Genomic DNA, 27,961 nt, shown 5'->3' on the forward strand with positions numbered 1-27,961 from the left:
ATGCCTCACAGCCAATATCCAATTCCCTAGCATCTGAAATACTCTGCGGTAGGGTAGTTAAAGAACAAATTGTCCTAAATAATTGTGCTGGGCACACGTTCGCAGATGCAATCATGGTCGTAAGATATATTTTCTTAGTGGCCCTGACTGTCACCTCATAGGTTCTCATGTATGACCTATAAGCTGATCTTGTCACTTTGCAGATTGATTGGGTCAGTATGCGTTCTGGTCGAAGAAAGAGACTGAGTTTCTAGATGCTCTCAATGACTTTGCTATGGAGCAGATCGTCACAGAACCTACCAGGGGTGGGGCAATCCTGGATTTGGTCCTAAGTAATGCCCAAGACCTGGTGAGAGATGTAAAAGTGATCGCACCGCTTGGGAGCAGTGACCATAACGTTATTGATTTCACTATTTGTATAAATAGAGAGTTGCCCCAAAACACCGGGACAACCACGTTTAACTTTAAAAAGGGTAAATTCTCTGAGATGCGGAGGCATGTGAAGAGGAAACTGAAAGGAAAGGTAAATACAGTCAAAACCCTTGGGGAAGCTTGGAGACTATTTAAAACTACAATCCTAGAAGCACAGATAAAATATATATCACAAGTTAGGAAAGGTACAAACAGGTATAAGAGAAGGCCTGCATAGTTAACAAACAAAGTAATGGAAGCTGTAAAAGGTAAGGACTCCTTTAAGCGCTGGAAAGCTAGTCCAAGTGAAATTAATAAAAGGGAACACAGGCAATGGCAAATCAAACGCAAGACTGTGATCAGGCAGGCAAAAAGGGACTATGAGGAGCATATTGCAAAAAACTTAAAGATCAACAATAAAAATTTCTTCAAATATATTAGAAGTAGGAAACCAGCCAGGGAGGCAGTGGGGCCCTTGGATGACCAAGGGGTCAAAGGATAGGATAGGGAAATGGCTGAGAAGCTGAATGAATTTTTTGCTTCCGTCTTCATTGTGGAAGATGAGAAGTGCTTGCCTGCTCCAGAACCAATTTTGGAAGGGGTGTTGAAAGACCTGAGTCAGATTGAGGTGACAAAAGAGGAGTTCCTACAACTGATGGACGAATTAAAAACTAATAAGTCACCAGGTCCGGATGGCATACATCCAAGAGTTCTGAAAGAACTCAAAGTTGAACTTGTGCATCTTCTAACAAAAATCTGTAATCTTTCATTGAAATCTGGCTCCATTCCTGAGGACTGGAAGGTAGCAAATGTCACCTCCATCTTTAAAAGGCGTTCCAGAGGAGATCTGGTAACTACAGGCCAGTCAGTCTGACTTCAATACTGGGAAAGTTGGTAGAAAGCATTATCAAGGACAGAATGAGTAGGCACATTGATGAACACGAGTTATTGAGGAAGACTCAGCATGGGTTCTGTAAGAGAAGATCTTGCCTCACTAACTGTTACATTTCTTTGAGGGGGTGAACAAACATGTGGACAAAGGAGACCCGACATATATTGTTTACCTTGACTTCCAGAAAGCTTTTGATAAAGTTCCTCATCAAAGGCTCTTTAGTAAGCTCGAGAGTCATGGAGTAAAAGGACAGGTCCTCTTGTGGATAAAAAACTGGCTAATTAATAGGAAGCAGAGAGTGAGTATAAATGGGCAGTCTTCACAGTGGAGGACGGTAAGGAGTAGAGTGCCGCAGGGCTCAGTACTGGGTCCCATGCTCTTTAACTTGTTCATAAATGATTTGGAGTTGAGAGTAAGCAGTGAAGTGGCCAAGTTTGCGGATAACACTAAATTGTTCAGGGTGGTAAGAACCAGAAAGGATTGTGAGGAGCTCCAAAGGGATCTGTTGAGGCTGGGTGAGTGGGCGTCAACGTGGCAGATGAGGTTCAATGTGGCCAAGTGCAAAGTAATGCACATTGGGGCCAAGAATCCCAGCTGCAAACACAAGTTGATGGGGTGTGAACTGGCAGAGACTGACCAAGAGAGAGATCTTGGGGTTGTGGTAGATAACTCACTGAAAATGTCAAGACAGTGTGCAATTGCAATAAAAAAAGGCCAACGCCATGCTGGGAATTAATAGGAAGGGAATTGAAAACAAATCAGCCAGTATCATAATGCCCCTGTATAAATCGATGGTGCGGTCTCATTTGGAATACTGTGTGCAATTCTGGTCACTGCACCTCAAAAAGGATATAGCATTGGAAAAAGTGCAGAAAAGGGCAACTAGAATGATTAAAGGTTTGGAACACTTTCCCTATGACGAAAGGTTAAAACGCTTGGGGCTCTTTAGCGTGGAGAAACGTCAACTGCAGGGTGACATGATAGAGGTTTACAAGATTATGCATGGGATGGAGAAGGTAGAGAAAGAAGTACTTTTCTCCCTTTCTCACAATATAAGAACTCGTGGGCATTCAATGAAATTGCTGAGCAGTCGGGTTAGAACGGATAAAAGGAGGTACTTCTTCACCCAAAGGGTGATTAACATGTGGAATTCACTGCCACAGGAGGTGGCGGCTACAAGCATAGCCAGCTTCAAGAGGGGGTTAGATAAAAATATGGAGCAGAGGTCCATCAGTGGCTATTAGCCACGGGTGATACAGAGTGTTGGACTGGATGGGCCACTGGCCTGATCCAACATGGCTTCTCTTATGTTCTTATGTCGTGGGCTCGCCGCCACTGCATCTCTAGCTGTCTGAGTCTATGTTTTATCTGCCATAGTCCTGGTGTATACCAGGGTGCCAGCTTTGTACAGGGGTGCAGAGGGTGCCTGGGAGCGATCTCATTGATGACCATGGCAAGCCTGTTATGCCAGGTCTCCACTAGCTCATCTAGAGAATCGCCAGGGGGCCAAGGATTCTGAAGAGCCGTCTGGAACTGCATAGGGTCCATTTGGCTCCATGGGTGGGCTAAAATACACCCAAACAAGGTTGGAGCGGGATGTTCAAACGGGCCTTCAGGGCACAGTGCTCCGACCACGGCACTGAATCAGCAGTAATACTGTCCACTATCATTCCCGCTACATAGATCAAATCCAGAATGTGTCCATCCTGATGGGTGGGAGTTGTACATATTGAGAGAGTCCCAACGCCACCATGGATGACACCAGGTCCGACGCCAATGTGGAGCCCACGTCATCAGCATGGACATTGAAGTCACCCAGGACCAGAAGTCTTGGGTGCTCCTACGCCCAGCCTGCTATGACCTTTTGGGGAAAACTGGAAAGAAATTCCTGAAAAAAAATCTCTGATATAAATTGGAATTACCCCCGCCTCCTGCACAGTTCTCCCAACAGAGCCCCAGTCCACCCCATGGGGAGAGATTTCCCCTACAAGATCTGCTCCTTGGCAGGCTCTATTAGGCACTCCAGCTTAAACTGGGTTGCCCAGCAGAGCCCCCAGCAGTGCCTGCAAGGAGTGTTCTCTTTGGCTCCTTTGCAAGCTCTTTTGGGCAGTCCAATTTAAAGGGATTGTCCAGAAGAGCCACAGCTGAGCCATCCCTCAGCTGTTTTTGTGGCTTTGCCATTGTTTTTTTTCTTGGCCTTTTTTCAGTTCAAGTCTATTGGACCCAGGGAAAAAAAATCAGGATTTCCAAAAAATCCTGGATCCAAATATTTTACTGGTATTGGGATCCAGCCCCCCCCCCCCCCCCCCGGAATCACAATTTTGGGGGTTCAATAGACCTGGACCAAAAAATGAAAAAAAAAATGCATATCCCCTACTATTCACCAATGGTACACTTCATGAATGCTCTCTCCCTCGCTCTCACAGGCATTGCTGCCAGGAAAAGGAGGTGCGTGCCACTGAAAGTGAAGAGAGCTGAAGATAAGTTACCATAATACAATTTTTAGATTCAGAGTGTCCAAAGTAAACAAATTCAGGCTTTAAAAAAATCTTGCCTCAGTAAGTGCCACTGGTGGGGGGGAGGCACAGAGAGATAGCCACAGTGCCTTTAAAGCAGAATTACATCCTTTTAAGTCTGGGCTAAGAGCAGCATAGCACTCTTCAGGACTGCATTTTGGTTGTACATAGTTACATCAACAGTATGCCTTTTGATAAGCAAGACATAATTCAGGAGAGAGATCTAATTTCCCTAGTACTTCTTTATGAAGACATGATTCACACACTGAGATGATGTGACAGTAAATTACAAAGAATATTAATTCACGATCGCAAGGGAACCAATACAGGGATATTAATATGACAAAACCATGGGAAAGTCATCATTTGGATCATATGGCAAAATGGAACTAAATATCAATTACAAACTTTTCTCACTGTTAATTTATACGTTTTTTAATTGTGAGAACATATAGTTTCTAACCTACTCACTCATCCAAGTTCAGTGACATTTATCATTTTAATTATACTTACATATCAGCTTATGCAAACCTTCTTATAGACTAGAGTAAAACATATCATTCAAAAACTACTCTTATTTAACTGTTTTTATACATAGTCAACATGAAACAATCAAAGAAAAGAATCCAAAGAAATTCACCATAACAAATTTTCTGTCTTCTTCCTCACCACATCTATTGGTAGGAAAGACTGAAACAAACATTTTTAAGGACAGATACTGCCAACCAAAATTTGACTTTTTATTCCAACATAAATTTGTAGTCACACATTCGTTTTAGCTAGTACCCCACTTAGAAACAAATACAAATTTTAAAAACAAGCTTTATTTAACACATTTTTTCCAAGGCAGGCCATGTAAATGGTTTTCTTTCTACAACTGGTTCTATTTACATATAGACATTATAAGGAAGGCTAAAGTATTCAGAGGTCTACTAGCAACAAATAAAACAATTAAAATTAGAAATCTGCTATTAAAGCTGAAGACTGTATTAAAACGTTTTACATGCTGAGAAAATTCCTTGCCATAGAAAATGTAGAAACTATATTATCTTTATCAATGAGTAAGAACATTACTTGAGTCATGACAGACTACAATATACAGGTGATTTGCATAATGAAAAATATATCCACTATAAACTTAAAATTTAGACTTCTCATTTCTAGGCATTGACATAATACAATATACAACTCCAGGATCTCATCCCCAGAAAAAGCAAGTCATCTATAAAATGATGCCTGCTGGTTCTTTACTACAAATTTAATTTCTCTTCCATTTTAATAATTTAAATGTAATACTTTTTTGGATGATGTTTATGCCTAAATAAAAACCTTTATTTTCCTCAACAGTGATGTATTAAAGCTGACAATTATTGCATTTAAAAGCTGCATTTGACAAGGGAAAAAAAGGAGACACTACTTTATAAATAATTAAGATTACTAATACTACCCAAGATTGAATAAGTCCCAGTATCTCCTTTGATGAATAGATGAAGTCAGGTTTTGGTAGATACTGTTCTCCTTTTCTTTCCTCCTTATTTTCCATTTGTGTTTTCTTTTCCTTTTTTTAAAGCAGTGACAAACAGTCACTTAGCCCTATTGCTTCATTGCATTTCTGGATGCAGCAGTGCAGCACAAGCTCTCATCTCTATGCAGCTTTTTCCTTTCAGTAAAGGAGCAAAAAACCGCTGCAGTAAACTGCAGAAATGCCAGCAATACATCCCTCACCAACAAAGACACTGGGATTTTGCAGCATTTTCAAGCAGGGAGTCTTCATGGCTTTGCAATATCTTGCATATCGTGCAAAAACAAATCTTAACCTCCCCAAGTTAGAATTAATCCATTCTCTACAATACCTTCCTCATCTTCCCCCCACAGTCCTTGCATTGTGGGGTTGTTAGATTCAAATCAAGGCATCTCCTCCACTGCTTTGTGTCCCTTTCTCTGGCTGCCGCTACTGACAGGATGGAGGAGGAGGAGGGAGAAGGGAGGATTTCAATGGGCTCATGCTTTCATTCCTCCAAGCAATGAATCCATTTCATTCTTTTTTGACCTTTATCCGTCTCCTAAGATACTATTCCCCCAATACATTTCAAACCTTTAAAACAACCATTTTTGCTCAACAAAAGAGTCTTTTTTAACCCTATTTTGTGCTCACCCTCATCTTTTTCTTCCATTCTGTCAAAAACACGGATCAAAACCTTAGGAATCACTTCCTCGCTTCTCTCCATAGAAGCTGAAAGGATGAGGGAGGGGAAAATCAGGCTCTTTCCTAACATTTGTCACACAGTAGTCAAATGGGACATTGCTGTCATGATAAATGCTCCATGCTTACTTCCAAGAGAAATGTAATGCTAGCATTTACCTACCCCATCTCCGACACCGACTGCACCTCCATTCAGCCTTCAGCACTCAATCCCCTCCTGTATTCACCAGCTGCGCTAGAGCCAGAACCAATACAGACACATTCCAGTCACGTGTGCACCCAGCCCAACCCAGCTGATGGCCCCGTTCACACTGGAGAATGTAACATACTGTAGTTCACATCCAGCACTTCCTTTTCTCCTACCCATCCTACCCCTTGCAAATTTGCTGTCTAGAAGATCTGGCAAGAGGGATGAGGAGGGTAACCAATCATCATAAACAGGAAAGGACAGCCACTTTTGCAAAGCAATGAAGGAAATTGCAAACAAAATTTAAGGTGGGTGGGTACATCAAATAACAACAAATGAACATACACAAGAAATCAGTTTCTCTTATCCCATTTAACCAAACAATCTGTATTACAATAAACTATGCTGCCTTAAATGCTAAACCATCAATAGTAGCAAAGGCACTTGATGGCTGCTATGAAAAATGCCTTCACTGACAATGGAGGCTCAGATAGCAGCCACTGCCAAGTCTGCATTTTTTTCATCTTAGGCGGGCAAGGCAGTTGGCTCCTTTCCTGGAGCACAACAATCTAGCAATGGTGATTCATGCCACGGTCACCTCGAGGTTGGACTACTGTAACGCCCTCTACATGGGGCTGCCCTTGTGCCAAACCCAGAAGTTGCAGTTAGTGCAGAATGCCGCTGCCCGGCTGTTATTAGGGCTCCCAAGATGGGAGCACATTCGGTCGGGGCTTCGGGATCTGCTCTGGCTGCCAAAAATATACCGAGTCTGGTACAAGGTGCTGGTCATTACCTTTAAAGCCCTATATGGCCTAGGACCTGCCTACCTTAGGGACCGTCTCTCCCCACATGTTCCCCAGAGAGTACTGAGATCGGGTTCTCAAAACCTGCTTGTAATCCCCGGGCCAAACGAGGCCCGTTTGAAATCTACTAGGGATCGGACCTTTTCGGTAACGGCGCCTTGCTGGTGGAACCAGCTGCCGGAAGAGGTGAGGGCCCTGTGGGACCTTGGGCAGTTCCGCAGGGCCTGCAAGACAGTCCTCTTCTGGCTGGCTTACAACTAACCGACACTGGGAATTTTGGATGGTGGTAGTGTGCACTCTGACAGACCGCTGTTTTTTTATGTTTTATTAACTTACTGTTTTAAACTGTTGTAAATTGATGTTTTAAAGCCAAACCTATGTTAGATTTTATATGCTGTAAGCCGCCCTGAGCCATTCCAGTGGGAAGGGCGGGATATAAATCGAAATATAAATAAATAAATAAATAAATAAATAAATAAAAATAATCAGCACACAATAACAGAGAAGACTAGTTTAATTCAGCTCTTTCCACTGTTGAACATTATTTCATTTACACCCTGCCTTTCTGCCCAACAGGGATCCACTCATCTCTTCCATTTTATTTTCATAACAGCCCTGTGAAGTGAATTAGGATGAGACTGACTGGCTCAAGATCACCCAGCAAGCTTCCATGGGAAAGCAGGGATTTAAACCTGGGTCTCTCAGATTCTAGTCTGAAACTCAAATCTATACAACATTGTCTCATATATGAACATGAAAATCTACCTAATCCATTTCAATTCAAATTGCTGGAATTCGTCTTAAAGCAAGAAGTTGATATGACCTTCAAAGCTCTTCCAGATCTTTAATTCTATGATTTCAGTGGCAGCATTTATTTAAAAAATCCTCAGCCCTTTTTAAAGATCTTGCAATGTTTGTAGTACAATAGAATTTTCATGCCAAATTTCAGCTGTATTTTAAAACTTATACACACATGTGAGATAACTATACACTTTTACAAAAGTTTTTATGGAAAAGGTATACTTCTAAAACCAAAGGGCTTTTATGCCTACAAACTATGATTGTAACCCAAGTACTGCCATTTTTGCCCCTGTTTAGAAAACTGATCTTATACAGTGTATAACTTCTGTACAACAGCGACATTATATGCTTCAATACATTGCATACTTATGCTCACAACAGCTTTTAAAGAAAGCTTATGTGGATCATAAAAAAAAAGTAGCCCCCTGTGCAAGCACAAGTCATTTCCGACTCTGGGGTGACGTCGCATCACATTTTCACGGCAGACTTTTTACGGGGTGGTTTGCCATTGCCTTCCCCAGTCATCTACACCTTACCACCAGCTATTTGGATCATAGCACACAGACGTTATCTGTTAAAATTTTAGGACTTCTCTCATATTTTAGTATTTATAACAGGAAGGTAGTCACTGTTGGACAACTACATTTGGGAAAACACAGTGATTATGCCAACAGCACATCCTGTTTCCTTTCATCGTAAGCAATGCATGGGACAACTCAAGTTTGACTTAAGACAGCCTATACTACACTCTGTCATTAAGCAGCTTGCATATTTTTATGCATTTTCCTATTATACAAATTCCAAGACAGTTTGGTGCAATTCAGATGGTTTATATAATTTGTTTTAATCCATTATGATAAAATTCAACACTTAATAGCTTCATTCTTACTTCGTAATTAAAACTCTATCTGAGCAAGAGTCACTACTCTAATAAAAGACTGACAATTTTCTCAAATTTAGAAAGCAGATCTGTAGACTCATCCAGTTCCCAGAAGGTTGTTGTTGTTGTTGTACAGTCTCCAGATGGGGCCTGGAGAAATGGCAGCTTTGAAGGGTGGACTCTATGGCATGCTGAGACCTCTCTCCAAACCCTGCCCTCTATCAGATCTACCTCCAAAGTCTCCAGGTATTTTCCAACCCAGACATGGCAACCCTAAGTACCAAGTGTACTGCTTACTTTCTATCAGGCAGATTTCACATACAAAGCCTGCTACTGTAGCCATTCTTAGTACTGTAGGACTGAAAATACAGACGTACCCTGCTAATTAAAATGATTAAAAGCTAGTTTTGCCCTGACCTGGATAGCATAGGTTAGCCTGATTTCTCAGATTTTGGAAGCTAAACAGGGTCACCTATGTTATTATTTGAATAATATACAGATAACCTGATGAGCTGTGACCTTACCCCCTGCTACCTCTGCACTACCTCTGCACATTACACCTTGATACCTCTGTACTGCACTGCCACTTTAAAGAGATCGAGACCAGCCTATGCTAAACAACTGGCCAGCAACTGAAGATCTACAGCACACTAGCACCTTCTTTTCCGCACTGACACTTTAAAGAGCACTTTAAGAACTGTAGCATACTATCCAGCACTTTAAGAACAGCAGCACACCAGCACTTAAAATCTGCCTTCCTGCACTTTAAAGAGACTGAGAACACTCAATGTTAAAACCATCTAGCACTTTAAGAACCGCAGCATACCACCACTTCCAGCCTTCCAACAAACAAATTACCCGTTGCAATTAGTGACCTCACCCAATTATTATTTATGGTTATTTTGGGGTCTTAAATTGATTTAAAACTTGATTGAATGACTTTATTTAGACCTAAGGGATTATTTATCCACTAAATTGAGATAAGATAGTTGACCAATTAATTAGAATTGAGGGTGGGGGGAGGGAGGAGGGGGCGAATTAAAATAAATTTAAAAAAATTATAATTATTATTGTTGATTTTTCTTTCTTTCTTTAATTGGCTGAGACGACTAGTAGTGGTTAGAAATTTTTAGGTAGAGTGGGCAAAAGGACAGAATACGTTTGTGTAGTTGCTGATTCAAGACAGAGACCCAGACTTCGGAAGATCTTTGGTAAATGATGTCAGGCCAGGGGATTCCAATGCTCCTGAGGAGGGGAAAGTACAGCGGTGGGAGCAGGCAGTGTGTGAATGGAAGGAGTTCGAGACACAAGAGGGCTCGCTTCCCTTCCAGCCTGTGTCCCATCCCAAGGATGGCAAGTGGGAGGGCCAAGTGGAAACACTCGCCTCCGTCCCTGGTGATGTGCAATGCCAGGTCCATGAATAATAAAACCTCAGTCCTGCAAGAATTTTTCATCAAGCAGGACATGGACCTGGCTTGTGTGACAGAGACCTGGGTGCGGGAGGGGGAGACAGTTGCTCTCTCCCAAGTGGCCCCGCCTGGGTTCTCCGTCCTTCACCAGGCCCGGACTAGCGGGCGGGGGGGAGCGGGCGGGGGGGAGGATTGCTCCTTCAGGATACTTCCGCCGCCAGAGATCAAGGGCGTGGAGTGTGTGGGCCTGGTGTGGGACGTTGGGGAGAGTTTGGCAATCTGGCTGGTGTACCGTCCACCTAACGCACCGGCCAGTGCCCTACCGTCCCTGATGGAGGCTGTAGCAGGCTGGGCATTGGAGCACCCTCGACTTATAGTCCTGGGTGACTTCAATGTCCATGCTGAGGACGCAGCTTCCACTCGGGCGACGGACCTAGTGCTTTCCATGGCAGCACTAGGACTTTCCCAATATGTAACAACGCCCACGCACCAGGCTGGGCACACACTAGACCTGATCTTTGCGGCGGGAGTAGTAGTGGGTCAGATATCTGCCGAGGCAGTGCCATGGTCTGACCACCAGGCCCTGAAGGCCCGTGTGGACATGCCACCCCTGTCCCATTTAGGTGGTGAGCAGATTTTGGCTTGCCCGCGTAGTCAGATGGACCCGCTGCGGCTTCAAATGGCTATACGGGATCCCTAGCCCTCCGGCGACTCGTTGGATGAGCTAGTGGAGACCTGGAATAACCGGCTCTCCGAGGCCATCGACAAAATCACTCCCCGATGTCCTCTTCATCCTCGATCACGATCCGCTCCGTGGTATACCCCAGCGCTGCGATCAATGAAGCGACGATTAAGACGACTAGAGAGACAATGGCGCCACACTCGTGATGAAGCTACGAGAACATCATATAGGTCATTTATGCGGACCTATTAGATGGCTATTTGGATTGCAAAGAAGGATCACTTTGCGTCCAGAATCGCATCTGCGACCTTGCGCTCAGCACAATTGTTTAGTATAATTCGGTCATTAACAGAACTGCCGCAGGGCAAACAAAATATTAGAGAATTGGAAATTGGCTGTGAGGCTTTTGCGAGCTTTTTCGCAGATAAGGTCTCGTCGCTCCGACACGACTTACCCGCCATAATTAATACAGTAGAAGAACTTGGGGCACCGAGCACGTCTTCTGGTCCAATTCTGGACTCTTTCGGTCCACTCAGTCTGGAGGAGGTCGACAGGATCCTTGCAGCTGTGCGCCCTATGACCTGTAGGTTAGATCCATGCCCGTCTTGGCTTATAAAGGCCAGCTAAACGTGGCTGCATGAACCACTATAGGGCATTATCAACAGGTCCCTGACTGAAGGGATCTTTCCCACACCTCTTAAAGAGGCAGTGGTCCGTCCCCTCTTAAAAAAACCATCGGCAGACCCGGCCATATTGGCAAACTATCGGCCGGTGTCAAACCTTCCCTTTTTGGGTAAGGTCATAGAGTGGGCGGTGGCAATTCAGCTGCAGGGATTCCTGGAGGACACTTCCGCACTGGATCCATTCCAGTCCGGCTTTCAGCCAGGTCACGGGACAGAGACAGTTCTGGTCGCTCACAGAGATGACCTCATACGACAGCTGGATCAGGGTGGCTCTGCAGTGCTGTTGTTATCAGCCGCTTTTGACACGGTTGACCATCAGCTACTGACTAGCCGCCTTGCTGATGTGGGGATTCAGGGATCTGCCTTACAGTGGCTGACCTCCTTTCTCCAAGATTGGGGACAAAGGGTGGTGATAGGGGAGGAAGCATCCCAGAGGCACTCTCTTAGTTGTGGGGTGCCGCAGGGAGCGGTCCTATCCCCGATGCTATTTAATATCTATATGCGCCCCCTTGCCCAGATTGTCAGGAGGTATGGACTGGGTTGCCATCAATATGCGGATGACACCCAGCTCTATCTATTGATGGGTGTCCAGTCTAACTGTACCCTGGAAAATCTAGACCTGGAGCTACAAGCCGTGGCTTCTTGGCTCAGACTGAGTCAGCTGAAACTGAATCCGACAAAGACAGAGGCTCTCTACCTGGGTCGAGGCGGTCCGGGGGGAGAGATCCAGCTGCCGGCTCTTGACGGGGTACCATTAATACCGGTCCCTAAGGCCAAGAGCTTAGGCGTGCTTCTTGAGTCCTCCCTTACAATGGAGGCCCAGGTAGCAGCCACGGTTAGATCTGCCTTTTTTCATCTTCGGCAAGCGTGGCAGCTGGCCCCTTACCTGGAGCGCAACGACTTAGCGACGGTAATACATGCTACGGTCACCTCAAGAATAGATCACTGTAATGCTCTCTACATGGGGCTACCCTTGACGCTAACCCGGAGACTACAACTAGTGCAGAATGCTGCGGCACGACTGTTAATGGGGCTGCCACGATGGGAGCATATTCAGCCAGTGCTGAGGGAGCTGCACTGGTTGCCTGTTGTGTTCCGAGTTCGCTTCAAGGTGTTAGTATTAACCTTCAAAGCCCTTTATGGTCAGGGACCTGCCTATCTACGGGACCGCCTTTCCCCATATATCCCCCCCCAGAGAGCACTGCGATCAGGGACAAAAAATCTGTTGTCTGCCCCTGGCCCAAAAGAAGCCCGGCGGTGTGTGACGAGATCCAGGGCTTTTTCGGTGGCAGCACCAGATCTTTGGAACACCCTTCCAGAAGCCATAAGGGCCCTGTGGGATTTGTCTGCGTTCCGCAGGGCCTGTAAGACCGAATTATTTAAACAGGCTTTTGCGGTTTGAAAAAGGGCTGCCGCCGGACATCTTACAGAATGCTGGCAATCACAGTCGAGAATTCGATACCGCCTATACTGTACTGAAATAGCGCCATAGATGGTTTTAAAGTTGATATATGTAAATTATGGTTTTATATGTTTTATGGATTGATTGTATTTTATGATGTTGTGAGCCGCCCTGAGTCCGCTTCTGGAGAGGGCGGAATATAAATGGAAAGTAATAAATAAATAAATAAATAATAAATAAATAAATGAATGAATGGGAGACCACTAAAGTCCAAGGTCACTACACAGAAGCAGGCAACATCAAAGCCAACTCTGAGTGTCTCTTGCTTTGAAAGCCCAGAATTGCCATAACTTGGGGCAACCTGATGTGGTAAAGTAGAAGTTACCAGCATACTTACTACTGTATATACGTAAGAAGAATATGAAATCTCTTTGAACTTTTGTTTTTTCCTGCTGATACACACTTATTTCATTTCAGCTATGGGAAGATGGGTTATAGATACTCAAAATGGTGTTCAACTACTTTCCCGTTTTAACCTGATACATTCACAATAGCACTATTTTATTAAATAACATTCTCAATAGTACTGAGAGTTTTATTAAATATTGAAATTTTTGAATTTAGAATGTTTCAGTGCAGATGGATGTTTCCAGAGGCTGCCCTGATGTCTGTCACTTATACATTTATTTATGTTGCCTTTCTCTTTGTGGCTCAAGATGGCTTACAATCATTACTTCAGCATTACTGATTAAAAACCAATTAACCTCTCCCCACAGTGCCTGTAATTCATACTCTACTAAATAGTAAACACAACAGGCTTGTACTGTCCAAACATCCAAGATAGGTATCCCTCTCACTCCTCTGGGCATCTATTCCATAAAACGGGAGTTCCTACTTAAAAGTAACAGGCTCTGATGGACACCAAGCAGGTGACCCTAAGTGGGAAAGTAAATGGATTGTAACTGACAACAGCATTTCAGATAAGCAAGTTCCAGGCTGTGAAGGGCTGAAAACATTATAAATAGCACCCTGCAATGAACTCAGAAACAAACTGGTAGTCAGCATAATTGTTTTAAAAAAGATGAGGTGTGTTCCTGTTGGCTAGTTCCTTGAAATAATTAAGTTGCAACATTCTGCACCACTTGAAGTTTCCAGGTTGTCTTGGGGCCCACATGGAGCAACAGCTTCCACAAATTAATATGGTTAGGTGGGTCAGCTAATTGCCACAAAAAGAGAGTCAGTGAACTATATACTGCTGACAGAAGGCACTCTTGGCCACTATGCCAATCTGTTTTTCAAACAACAAGGCTGGAGTCTGTAAGCACTTCCCACTCTTCATCTGATCTACACAAAGTAACCTCACTCCATTTTCAAAACAAACAGATCCTGGTAATCCAAAAAGCCTTCCCAAACAGCATTACCTCTGCTACCCAAATCTGCCCTTGCGTCAAGCAAAAATATTCCCTTCCTGTAAAAAACAACCGAACCTAAGACCTGAAAGTAAAAAAGCAACCTTTAGACTGATGAGCATAAGGCTCCTGGTTTGGCACAATAAATATTTGAGAAAAGAAAAAAATAGAAGACAAGCATTTTACCAGCAAGTAACTTTATTGCCCCGTGGTGCAGAGTGGTAAAGCTGCAGTACTGCAGTCGAAGCCCTCTGCTCACGACCTGAGTTCGATCCCAGCAAAAGCTGGTTCAGATAGCCGGCTCCAGGTCGACTCAGCCTTCCATCCTTCCAAGGTCGGTAAAATGAGTACCCAGCTTGCTGGAGGGAATGTGTAGATGACTGGGGAAGGCAATGGCAAATCACCCTGTAAAAAGTCTGCTGTGAAAACGTGAAAGCAACGTCATCCCAGAGTCAAAAACGACTGGTGCTTGCACAGGGGGACTACCTTTACATTTTTTAACTTTATTGCTGTGTCTTGATACAAAAAATAAAACAGGGAATCTATAGTAATAATTCTCTTATCACCATGGCCAAACCGAGGATGGCCATTCGCTAATATTTTGAGAACAAATGATTGGCCCATCACATGTCAGTTGTGTTTCCGGCATCCCATTGGCTGACTTCTGCCCCGCCAACACAGGTCCAGGAATGTAAAACAAGCTGCCAGAAGCAGTCTTACCTCAGAGATAGCCACATCTCTTAGATCTTCTCTGTCAACCGGCTTCAAAAAGGACTGCAGAGCTCCTGCGGCATCACAAAAGGCCCTATCAACAGCCCACACGGACGGCCTCCCAGCACACACAGCCTCAGAAGGTCACTGCAATAGCCAGGGAGCCTGGCACCGCCTCAGAGGGCATGGCTGTCCCACCTTTACTCTCTTTCACTCTCTCTCTCCCTTCTCTCCTCAGCCTCACCCCAAGATGGTTGCCTGAGAAGGAGATAGGGAAGCATTCACAGGGTTTTTCAGATCAAAGGGAAGAGAGAAATGAGAATGTCAGCTGCTTTGATTCCCCACAACCGCCACACACACACACTATGAAGAAAGACTGTCCTTTCCATTAGAGGCTGCAGAGTTGCCAACTTCAGGTCAAGAAATTCTACATGGCAAAGATCAGCTCCACTTGAGGTGGGCGGGGGGAGTGAATGCCTTCACTTGGGTGGGTGGGAAGACAGCCAGACTCGGGGGAGGGGTGCACTTGCCCAGAGACCTTTAGTAATACCTTTCCAGGTTGGTGGGAAATTCCTAAGGGATCACTACAGGCCTCTGAGGGAAAGGCCTTTCCTCCTAGGGAACCACTGCCAAAGTGAGGGCTGGAGATCTCTCAGAATTACAACTGTTCTCCAGATAGATGCCAGAGATCAGCTCCCCTTAAGGTAGCGGGGGAGTAAATACCTTCACTTAGGTGGGTGAGAAGACAGCCAGGCTGGGGGGGGGGCACTCGCCCAGAGGCCTTTAGCGGTACCTTTCCAGGTTGCTGGGAAATTCCTAAGGGATCAATACAGGTCTCTGAGGGAAAGACCTTTCCTCTTAAAGAACCACTACTGCCAAACTCCAGGTGAGGGCTGGCGATCTCTCAGAATTACAACTGATATCCAAATAGATGACAGAGATCAGCTCCCCTTGAGGTGGGGGGAAGTGAATGCCTTCACTTCGGTGGGTGGGAAGATGGCAAGGCACTCGCCCAGAGGCCTTTAGTGGTACCTTTCCAAGTTGGTGGGAAATTCCTGGGGATTCTGTGGTGGAATTTGAGGACGACATATGAGTTGGGGCTTTAGAGTGGGATCTGCCAGACCCAGGTTCTTGCTGTAGAAGCTGACTGGGTAATTTTGGACCAGGAATAGATTTCCAGCCTAACCTGCCTGACAAGGTTGTTTGTTCAGATCACATGGGGGGGGGGGGGAAGGAGAATGATACAAAATGCTTCCCCCCCCCCACTGTGAAGACTGTCATTTGCTTATATAGAAGCTGCAGGGAGGGGGAAGGCAATGGAAAGCTGAAGTCAGAGGTACAGATAAAGGAAAGGAGATAGGGTTGCCAACTCCAGGTTAGGGGTGGAGCCTGGAGAGGGTGGGGTTTGAGAAGGGATAGGACCTCAGACAGGTACAATGCCATTTCCTTCTGGGGAGGCACTTGAGATTACTCAGATTTACAACTGCTCTCTAGATGGTAGAGATTAGCTCCCCTTGAGGTGTGTGGGGAGGGGGTCACTGCCTTCGCTTGAGTTGGTAGGAAGACAGCAAGACACACACCCAGAGCCTCCTCCTAGAGCCCACTGTATTTTTCTTCACAATGGGCCTTACTCCTAGTTTGAGATAAAAGTACAAGACAGAGAGCAAGCATGTGCCTTCATATAATACCAATTCTAGGCAATTCTCCCTTCTAAACTGTGAAGTCTTATGAGCAAATATTTTAATTCGTGAGCTACTAGAATTAACGTTGTGAGCTGCTATATAAATTAGTTTGCTCTGGGACCATTTTTCCTGAGCTAAGACAAAAATGTGTGAGTGAGAGGCTAAAAAAATGTGAGCTAGCTCACACTAACTCAGCTTAGAGGGAACACAGATCCCTAGGTTATTCTTTCCTTTCAACAACTATGTCGCAGATAACTTTTATTAGATGAAATCCTGAGCTATGATGGTTTATAAGACCAGTTACTATAACACAAATTTTAATGTAGATTAAAGATATACCTCTATGTAGTTGCATTATTTCCCAGCTCCAAGTTATTCCAAGCTGTTTTCTTTCCATTTGGCTAGCCTAGAGCAACCAGCCTGGGTGAAGGAGGCAGGTGAAGAGTAACCCAAGAATGGGACCAAAAGATGAGGTGGGATACATAGGAAGGATCTTTAAATTGGAAATAATTCCTAACCAGGTTGTAATGGTGAAGGCAGAGCAATCCTGAATGGGGAAGATAAATGCTAATAAATAATGAACGGATAAAAAGGACTTGCAAGGATTAGAATTTGGAACCAAAATCGAAGAGAGAGAAAGCATACTCTGAAAGGTCAGCGGACTTTGAGCTCATAGTAGAAGAGGGTTCAGGAGCGGAACCAGCTACAAATATGGATGCACCTGAATTTATCTGGGTGCCAATGGAGAAATTCTAATATTGGTCTAATTTAATGCAGAACTAGAATATGGCATTTAGTGAAAACTCAGGAACTGGCTGCTCCAACTGGTGCAGTTTTAGGATCTGGGACCCCACTAGTAAAAGCCCAGGATCCTGGCTTTGACAAGATAGCTAAGTCCTCCTATTGTTGGAGGAGCCACCTGAAATGGGCTGGAGGAAATACCTATCATTCTGGTTGTAGACTACTGAATTAGACATGGGCAATCTTGACTATGTTGGCAGATCTAAGTCAGGGGACAGGTTGATGGCCCTTTCATAGCTTATGAATGGATCATCTGGGAGACACATTATGAAGTAGGTTTTGAGAACTCTGGCTGTCCTCAAACTTGGGGTGGTACTTATGGCCAAAAGGTTTAAATAAATTAACATTTTCCTTTAGTATTCAAGCATTTACCTACTTCTTCTTGAAAGCAAACGGGAATTTCCCGCCTTGTTTGAGGTTCCCTGCTTGTAATATACAACCAGGAACATTTTGCCACACCTAAAGCATCTGAAAGCCCAAGAATTTGGGACTGCAAGCAAAACAAGTCTTAAGAGGAAGGCAACACATTTCCAAAAGTATTGCCAACATCATTCCTTTGCCTTTAGGAGACTTTACAACTCAGGTTGAACAGATTCTGAGAGATTCATGAATAAAGTGGTTCTGTGCACACATTGTGTGTTGTTAACTTTTCATTCCAGAAGCAGCTCCTTGAACTCCATGTGTGCTGTTCAAGGAAGAGAGGGGGTACTGTCAGAAGCACAAAGTTGAAAAGTCCCTGTGGTATTCTGCTATATAAAGTATTTTGTGTTTGTTTTATTTCTGTGATTTAATGTGTGAGGTTGTGTGTGTGTTGCTATAGTTTAAAATCTTGAACACTAGAGTCAGAAGGGGGGGGGAGGAGAATGAATGGATGACTAAACTGTGTTATGCTAACTGTGGCATAGGAGGTGGAATTGACTGCGTCTGTAGAGACGGTTTGTATTTGAGGGCAGAGGAGAGTTGATTGGGTGAAGAGGCTGAGTAAGGTGCTGTGTAGTATAATTGAACTCCAATGGTGTTCTGGCCATCACATTGAAAGGGACAGCACACCTTTTTAGATGCCTTCCTTCCATAGGAAATAATGAAGGATAGGGGCACCTTCTTTGGGGGCTCATAGAATTGGACTCCCTGGTCCAATCTTTTTGAAACTTGGGGGGTATTTTGAGAAGAGGCACTAGATGCTATACTGAAAATTTGGTGCCTCTACCTCAAAACACAGCCCCCCTAGAGCCCCTGATATCCGCGGATCAATTCCCCATTATTCCCTAGAACTGCTGGAGATCTACAGCTGTAGGGGCTGGGGCTTCCCCCGCCAGCTAGCTGGCTGGGGGGCGGGGGGAAACTTGTAAAACCAGGTGATCCCCTGCTGGGACCTGGGGATTGGGAAGCCTAGCTGAAACTGTTATGCCTTTTTACTTTTAAATCGTCATGTATTCTAACAACGAAGTTGGCCAGATCTGAGAATACTTAAATCTGGCTGAAGCTGTGAATGGACAAGATAGATTTTTGTACAAACCTGAACAAGGTTTGCACAAAAGTGTGAAATTTTAAAAAGCTTAAAATTTTTTTTTAAAAAAAACTCAAATGATAAAAAGGAGCATCATTACAGGTGTTACGTATAAGAGGTCTCAGAAAAACAAAATGTTACAGCCCCATGAGTACATGGCAAACACAGTACTTAAGATTCTGATCATTATTTAAATTATAGGAGCCTGAATTAAAAAGATATGAGAACTATAGTTATTACTACAATTTTCAGAAATACTAGTATTCTCAATCACCATGCCACAACAACTGTAGCATTCATGCTCAGAATTCTATTATGAAGCAAGGATAAACAAATCACAGCACCTGGAAATCTTATTACAGTAACCTAGTGTTTTTACAAATGATTTGATTTTGTGTCTCTCAGTCATTCTCAAAACTCATTTATCATTTCATATCAGAATGTTTATATGACATAAAATGCACGGGCCTAAATTTTTGTCATTGTATGTTCATTTATTGGTGGTAAATGAATTAATTTCTTAAATGGCTGGTAGATTAAATAATTTCTGATGGTAGATGAATTAATTTCTTAAAAGAGCTGCCTTCTATACTTACCCCAATACTCAATTACACTGAGCTTCTTGATAATATATCTGTGATTTTGTCTGCAGAAAAGCTAGGCAATGTTTTTAAATTTTGTGCTAAATAATACAATTTTATATTCTACATTATAAATTATGCATTCATATTGTTAAAACTTGGGAGGTGATGGGAAAAACACTGAATTTTCTCAGGAAAAAGGAGAGCAGTTTTTTTTCACCCCCAAAGAAGATAAGTCTATCAAATTTTTCAAAAATTCTGCATCTTTAAAAATAGCTAGAAAATTGGTCATTAAAATACATAAACCCTGAAGACTAAATTGCCAAGATCTGCTTTAAAGGTTGACATATTGTCTGTCCCTTCTAAATTCCATGAACCCATTAAGTTCCTAACCTGAACACATAAATCACAACTCAAACTATTGTGTATAAAATTATATATTGTGATCTTCACAATGACCAAGTATATCTTTTAATTTACTGCCCAAGATCACATACTATGGCTTTTATTTGTCACAAGATTTTTTCTAATATAAAGAACAACACTGGTCTGGAATATATCCATGTACTATGCAGCACCTAGTCTAAAATACTTCATAAAAAGGAAAGACTGACCTGTTATCCAATTACCACATGTTGAACATACACTTCAAAACAATGTGAAACAAAAATTGACAAAGGAACTTCATGTGAACAAAAGTCAAGGGTTTCTAAAATAAACAGAAAAGGCCAAGTGAACCCCCGTAATCAGTTTCTAGCTTTCCTCATTCAGATCAAAAATGATCATCTTGAGAACTGCCAGATGTTTTCTTCAACATGACTAATTACCTTCATCCACGGCAGATACTGTCTTTACATTTGTAGCTTTTTGACCAAATGATCTCCAGGAATCACATACGTCTAAGGAATTTCAATTAAACTTTGTAGATACAGGACAATGAAACAATATAAATTTAAAAGTATGAGCTTACTCTTAGCCAAATAGCAGTTCTATTTCTTATGTGCTAAGCAGTTCGAGACAGAGCTGCCATATTTTCACGGATATAGGCAAATACTGCATTACTCAAATAGTCCACTGAAGAAAGATACTAGAACCAAATCAAGTCAACACATATAAGCAGATATAACTTCTGCTCCAAGTTAGAATTGCTAGGCACATAGAGAGGCAAAGCCTGCTGAAGCAAAGCCTGCTGCCTCACTAACCTTTTGGAGTTCTTTGAGAAAGTGAACAAGCATGTGGAAAATGGTGACCCAGTGGGCATTATATCCCTGGACTTTCAAAAGAGTTTTGACAAGGTATCTCACCAAAAACTCCTGAGTAAACATAGCAATCATAGGATAAGTAGTCAGGTTCTCTTATGGATTAAATACTGGTTAAATGACAGGAAGCAAAGAGTAAAAATCAATGGACAATTCTCATAGTGGAGAGAAATAAGCAGTGGGGTCCCACAGGGATTGATAATGGGGCTGGTACTATTTAATTTATTCATCAATGATGTGGAACTACATGTGAGTAGCACAGTAGCAAGTCTGCAGATGACAAGATCATTCAGGATGGTGAAAACCAAGACTAACTGTGAAGAGCCCCAAGACTACATCCACAGACTGAGTAAGTGGGCAAATGTGTAGCAAATGTTCAGTGTTGGTTAAGTGTAAGGTGATGTACATTGGGACAAAAAAATCCCAATTTCAAGTATAGGCTAATGGGGTCTGAACTGGCTGAGGGAAAAAGATCTTGGGGTCTTAGTGGGTAGCTCAATGGAAGTGTCAGTCCAGGGTAGTGGTGAAAAAGGCAAACTATGTTGGGGATTATTAGGAAAAGGATTGAGAATAAAACAGCCAATATTGTAATGCCCCTGTATAGATCTATGGTGCGACCTCATTTGGAATACTGTGTACAGTTCTGGTCCACGTATCTTCAAAAGGACATCACAGAGCTGGAAAAAGAACAAAGGAGGGCAACCAAGATGATTATGAGGAAAGGCTGAAGAGTCTGGGACATTTCACTTTAGAAGAAAGACAGCTAAGTGGGGACATGACAAAGGTTTATAAAATTATGCATGAGATGGAGAGAGTTGACAAAGGTAAGTTTTTCTCCCTGTCCCCAAATACTCAAGGGCATCCAATTAAATTGATGAGCAGTAGGTTCAAGACAGACAAGAGGAAATACTACTTTACACAGAGTGATGAAAAAGTGGAATTTGCTGCCAGAGGATGAACTGATGGCCATAGGAATGAACAGCTTTAAAAGAGGATTAGATAGATTAATGGAAGACAAGTCTATCAATGGCTATTAGCAAGGGTTAATTAATTACTGTATGGCATCTTGTGTAGTATAGCCAGGAGATCCAAAGATTGTCTGGCAACATTAAGCTCTATTTTAGCATTACACACCACTAGGTGATGAGCTAGATGGGGGGAGGGGCTGAGAGAGCTTTGAGAGCTGTGACTGACCCAAGGTCACCCAGCTGGCTTCATGTGGAGGAGAGCAGAATTGAACCCAGTTCTCCAGATTAAAATCCACCACTCTCAAGCACTACACCACACTGGCTCTCACCAGCCATGGTGACTGAGGGGAACCTCCACATTCAAGGGCATAAGCCTCCAAATCCCTGAACCAGGAGGCAGCATCAGGGGAAAGTCTCAATCTCTATGACCTGTTGTGTGAGGATGGTGAACCAGATGTATCATTGACTCTTCTTATGCTTGCAACTGTGAATGATTAAGTGAAACTGCCCTGACCATTATAATAAAATAGTACATTAAAAGTGTTATGTCAGTTTGTCATTAAAGAATCTCTGAACACAATTTTGAAAGCCAAAGGAAAAACCAGTCTTTCTTATATTTTAGACAAGCTATATATAGAATGAGTATTTTCCTTTTGCTATATGTTTCAACATATAGCAAAATGAATATTTTCCTTTAGAATCATATTATAGGTAACCACTGCAGCTAAACAATAGAAGCAATAAAATCTTGGGTGACTTCAATATAAAGAAATTAAAATAAAAACTATAATACCATATATTCCACAAGCATAGAAATAAAAATAACCCTACTTTTTATTGTTTTGTACTTTTATCAAGCTAGCAAGGTTACTGGATACTTTGTGAACCAATGTAAGCACTATTTAAGAGTTAAGTCAAGCCGTTTTGTTCCCCAGTAAATGAGAAAAGAATAAAGACAGCCATGTACAGAAATCTACTTTTTCATGCAAATAAAGCAGTACACAAATCCATTGGTTAAAGAGGATGAGGACTCCTTTCCCATTCAATTCACTCTTTTCAATTTATCGCACTTGAAACATTTTTTGGAAAAAGCTTCATGAACCAAGTCCAGTTCTCAAGGTCTAACAATGACATTTAGAATTTAATTAGAGAGCTGTCACTTGATCTGGCATCCAAACGTTTGTGGAAACCCCCAAATCCATACTAATTCAAATATCTTACAAGTCTAACAGAATGTCAATTCTTAGCATGGGTAATAAAAGCAGAAAAATAATGTTAATTTAAATAAAGTGCCACATTCAGACAATGAAATTTTATTGTCAAACAATTCTTGGGGAAATAAGTCTCTCTTAAGTGTATGTTCTGTAGGATGACAAACTGCCAGGGCAGGCTCCATAAGGTAGCAAGGTCAAGCATTTGCCCCTGCCCTGAGGACTAGAAAAGGGCCCACTGATCCAACAGCACCAAAATTCTCACATTCAACAGAGCACCCCAAAAAGCTGTAACTCTGAAGAGTTACTTGTGCATAAATGGGACTCTGTGTGCAAAGGGAGGAGTAAATCTGCACACAGCACACAAACCAAGTCAAACTCAAAAAGATTGAAGAGCAAAATAAATAAAAATCAAGTCCACACTTTGGAGTCCATACAATCTAAACAAATTAATTATTCCTTAAGGTTATTTATTAAAGAATACTGAATATGTTTAAATTATACTGATTCCAAACAGTTAATTTTTATTCATATTTTTGGTCCTCAGTCTTTTTTTATTTGGTCAATAAGACTGCATACAAGATAGCAGACAATGTTTTTTATCTTTTGTTTCCTGTAAATATAACCTATTGGAGAGGCAAGACATGTGAAGCTTCCAGGACAAGTTATGTTCTTGACTTACAGAAATCAAGAATATTTCTACATTTCCACAAGTTTCATATCATAATTACCTTTCCAGCATAAAATAAAATGTTCAGTTAAGACAGTTACTCCCTTGGGATGAACATCTGCATCTGTAATGGAGCCTTTTGTAAAGTGGAAATAGAAGCAGGATTTCAAGAGGAAGCACATGCCCAAGTGTAAGAATATACTAAGGAGTCTTATGAGCTTTACTGAACTACTATTTCCTGACTCTCTGGACACTTGGCAGGGCCCCTTAGTAAAACTCTATAACAGAATAGCAGTATGTTATAGTACTACCAGCACACCTAAATTCAGTATTGTTCTTATTATTTGGTGTTTTAATATTGTTTACATGCATGTGCATTTGCCAACTTTGAGATAGCCGTTCAAAGCCGTACTTAGTTTTCAACAATGTTGAAACAGAAGATCCTGTAAAAGGGGGCAGACTCCATCTTCCCACCAAACGGTTTCTGTATATCAGTATGGTTGTCAGGCCAAAAAATAATGGATGCCCCTGATCCAAAGCTACCTATTTTAGGTTCAGTTTTTAGTATTTAAACACCACACACAGTAAACTCCAAATCCACTATATATGTAAATTCACTGAAATGGAATTATTTCAAAGTCAGCTGAGGATGACAATAAGGCTTCTGCTATTAGTAATATCATAATTAAGATACTGTTTTGAACGTCTGTTCCTAAGTCTACCTATTACCTTCTGTGCATGGAAGGTCACCACCATATGGCAGCTCAAAATTTAGATCAGTTGACCAAACACTTCTTCCCAATAAATAATAACTATTTATTGGATTTACACCCTGCCCTCCTCGCCGAAGCAGGCTCAGGGCAGCTCACAACAATCAAACTGAAACAATAAAACAATAGATAAGCATTAGAGTTTAACAGTTAAACCAAGTCAATAATAACAATTAAATAGTTTAAAACAATTTTAAAAAATTTGGTGCTAGTATCATTGATTTCAGTATGTTCAGCAATGTCGGGCGTCCTCTTATGCTATTATTCAGCTGAAGGCAAGTCGAAATAGTGCTTTTTTTTAAAGGCCTTGCGGAACTGAGCAAGGTCCCCCAAGGCCCTTACTTCTTCCGGAAGTTGATTCCACCAGTGGGGGGCCACAATTGAGAAGGCTCTCTCTAGCAGACTTCAGTCTCGCCTCCCTCTACCTGGGGATTAACAGTAAATTCTGCATCCCAGATCTAAGTATCCTCTGGGGAACATGTGGGAAGAGACAGTCCATAAGGTAGACAGGTCCTCGGCCACATTGGGCTTTGAAGGTAATAACCAGCACCTTGAAACAAATCCAGCATTCTGACTTCTGGGAGAGGAAAATCCCGAGCTGAGCTGCTTCTCTTAACGGGAGCAGGCTGGAACTTCTGTTCAGGGTAGTGGAAGGCAAATTAATGCCTACTGCCTACTTTTCTCAGTTAGAGATTAGTCCAAGATATGCACAGGAAACTTTGAGGAGATTTATCTTGGCTAAAAGGGAGTCCCGAGGGGTGCTCCTTTGAGGCTTTGAGGGGTCTCCAGAGAATAGTTGCATTTTCATCATCTGCAGAAGTTCTCAGAGTCATTTATTTGACATAAGCTCGACAGAATCCTAACCTTCTTGGACTTTGCTAAACATCTAAAGCTACACAAGACCGGTGTGGATCTGTATCATTGGCAGAAAAGGTACAGATTACTATCTTTCATTCCGGGACTATTTACAGTTAAACAGAATAAATTCAGAAGGTGGGAAATTGAAATCTAGAAAGCTTAGAAGAAGGGAGGAAGAGGTGAAATTTGGACTTTGTAAATTTAAAGGACAGTGCTAAAAAGTAGAAAGGAATTCATTGTTTGGTCTACTTGCGGTTTTGAAAAAAGACCACCGTCACAGACCTGCAGCATATACAATCAATACAGGAAGTACGTCAAGCATCGTGAGATCACTTTACCAGTAAAAACGAGATTTGGTGGCAAGTAAAGCAAAAAGTAGTGGATGAAAAGCCTACTCTAGGACTATAATACCATTGAGAAACATCGGCGGCCATTGCTTGGAGGTCAAAATTAAAATAATGTTTTTAAAGTGTTCGGGACATTAAAAAGTGTTGGAATTAATTGAGATGACAAGATGATAAACACTATTGGACATATTGTTTGGAATGGACTTTAGAAGCCTTTAAAAGAAAAAGGGAAAAAAGTTGCAGAGATAAGCAAAAAGTCACAACCACCATTTTGAAGGTTTTAAAAATTCTAAAAATTAATATCTCAGCCTGGGAAGATCTGAGGACGGCAAAATTAGGCTTGTTATAAAAAGCAACCTCTAATCTTTTGAATCTGATAGTTAAATTTGAAATTGGTGAGATCAAAGTTTTTGGTATTTTTAAATGTCAGAACATAAGCAAACCCGTACAAGGGCTACTTCATTGGAGAAAATGCAGGATCAATTGGAGGCCAGAATGATGAAAGGCATGAGAAAGATAACTGCATCAAAAAAAGAAATTATAGAAGAGATTAAAAAAGATATGGAAGATCTCAGAAAGGAAACAGAGGAAACCTCTAAGAAAGTGCAGGAGGTAGAAGGGAGAATGAAAGTACATGATTCCACCTTGTTGAAAATGCAAGAAAAAGCAACAATCCATGACTGCAAATTGATGGAGACTCAGATACGTCTGAGAGGAGTACCTGAAAAGGAAGATGGTGACCTGAAAGAATATATAATGAAATTGCAGAATTTTTAGAGGAAGATCCTGAAGAGACTAAAAATATGTACGACCATATGTATAGAGTGAACTCACTCTATGCCAAGAAAAATAATTTACCAAGAGATGTTGTCATAAGATATACGACAAAAGTAATGTTGGGAAAGATCATGAATAAAAACTTTGAAAAGACATTGATAGTGGGAGGCAGAAGAGTAAGAATTATGAAGGCGTTGCCAAGGCAAGTGATAAATGATAGAAGAACATATAAAAAACTGACAAAATTACGGGACAATGAAATGAGGTTTAGATGGATAATACCTGAAGGTTTGAGCTATGAACTTCAGGGGAAAAGAATCACAATTACAAATGCACAGGAACTGTGTAGATTTTATGCAGAGCATAAAAAATTTGCACCATGACGGATTACAAATTATTGTCTTGGAATGTAAATGGACTAAATTCACCACAAAAAGAAGGGCAACATTTCATTGGATTAAGAAGCAAAATTGTAATATAGTTAGTTTACGAGAAGTGCATATTAAACAAAAGGCTTACAAATTTTATGGAATAAACAATTGGGGTTAGAATTTTTTTCATTGGCTGAACAGAAGAAAAGGGGAGTGATTTTTTTTATATTAAACAAGAATTGGAGCCAAAATTAGTGTTTAAAGATAAGGATGGAAGATTTGTAGCAGTAGAAATAATATTAAATGCAAAAAAAGTTATTGCGACTGTATGCGCCTAATGGTGCAAAGGATGCTTTTTTCAAAGACATTATACAACAACTTGATGAACTGACTTATGACCAAGTTTTGATAACAGGAGATTTTAATGGAAAAATAAGAACTCATTTGATAGGTCTGGGAGAAAAAAATAACAACAAAGAAGGAAAATTGCCAAAGTCTTTTTTGAATTGGTCAAACAAGAAAATTTGGAAGACATATGGAGGAAATTTAACCCTGAAGTGCGGGAGTATACTTTTTTTTCAGCAAGACATAAAACTTTTTCCAGAATTGACCTGTTGTGGGGCACTATAGGTCTTATAACAAGGAAAATAGAGATTTTACCCAAAATTGGGGCTGACCATAACCCAATAATGTGGATTACAAAATTGTCCAAGAAGTTGAGAAGATGGAGATTGAATGAAGATGTGCTACAGAATAAAGAAATAGTGACATACCTAGAAAATGAAACTAAAGCTTTCTTTCAAATGAATGACAAAGAAGATATAGAATTTCAGACGGTCTGGGATGCCTATAAAGCAGTAATGAGAGGAATATTGATTACTATGAATAATAAAGGTAAGAGAGCAAAAGAAAAACAGTTGTTGGACATTCAAAATGAAATAAAGAAAAAAGAAGGGGAGTTGAAAAAAGGCCAGGGAAAAAGAAAATTATAAGGGAAATTACAATATAACAAACGCAAATGAGACATTTGTTAAATAAAGAATTGGAATGGAATTTGAAAAGACTGCAGCAGAAATCTTTTGAGGGAGCAAATAAACCTGGAAAGTATTTGGCTTGGCAACTGAAGAAAAAGAGAGAAAATAAAATTAATAAAATTGTGGTAGATGGAAG

General features: G+C 41.7%; 1 protein-coding gene across 5 annotated transcripts in view; it reads right to left on the minus strand.

The window, feature by feature from the left end:
* Positions 1–27,961, minus strand: part of APC (APC regulator of WNT signaling pathway) — a 113,057-nt gene that overhangs the window by 78,757 nt on the left and 6,339 nt on the right. The window contains exon 1 of one of the 5 annotated variants that reach the window (XM_060235600.1): positions 6,186–6,306. The exons of 3 other annotated variants lie outside the window; for them this stretch is intronic. The gene's annotated coding sequence lies outside the window, so the exon portion shown is untranslated. Of the gene's footprint in view, positions 1–5,672; positions 5,759–6,185; positions 6,307–27,961 lie in introns of those variants that run through there. One more of the 5 variants, XM_060235603.1, reaches the window with a different exon arrangement.

The sequence above is a fragment of the Heteronotia binoei genome, chromosome 4 (genome assembly GCF_032191835.1).
Source record: "Heteronotia binoei isolate CCM8104 ecotype False Entrance Well chromosome 4, APGP_CSIRO_Hbin_v1, whole genome shotgun sequence".
Classification (NCBI taxonomy): domain Eukaryota; kingdom Metazoa; phylum Chordata; class Lepidosauria; order Squamata; family Gekkonidae; genus Heteronotia; species Heteronotia binoei.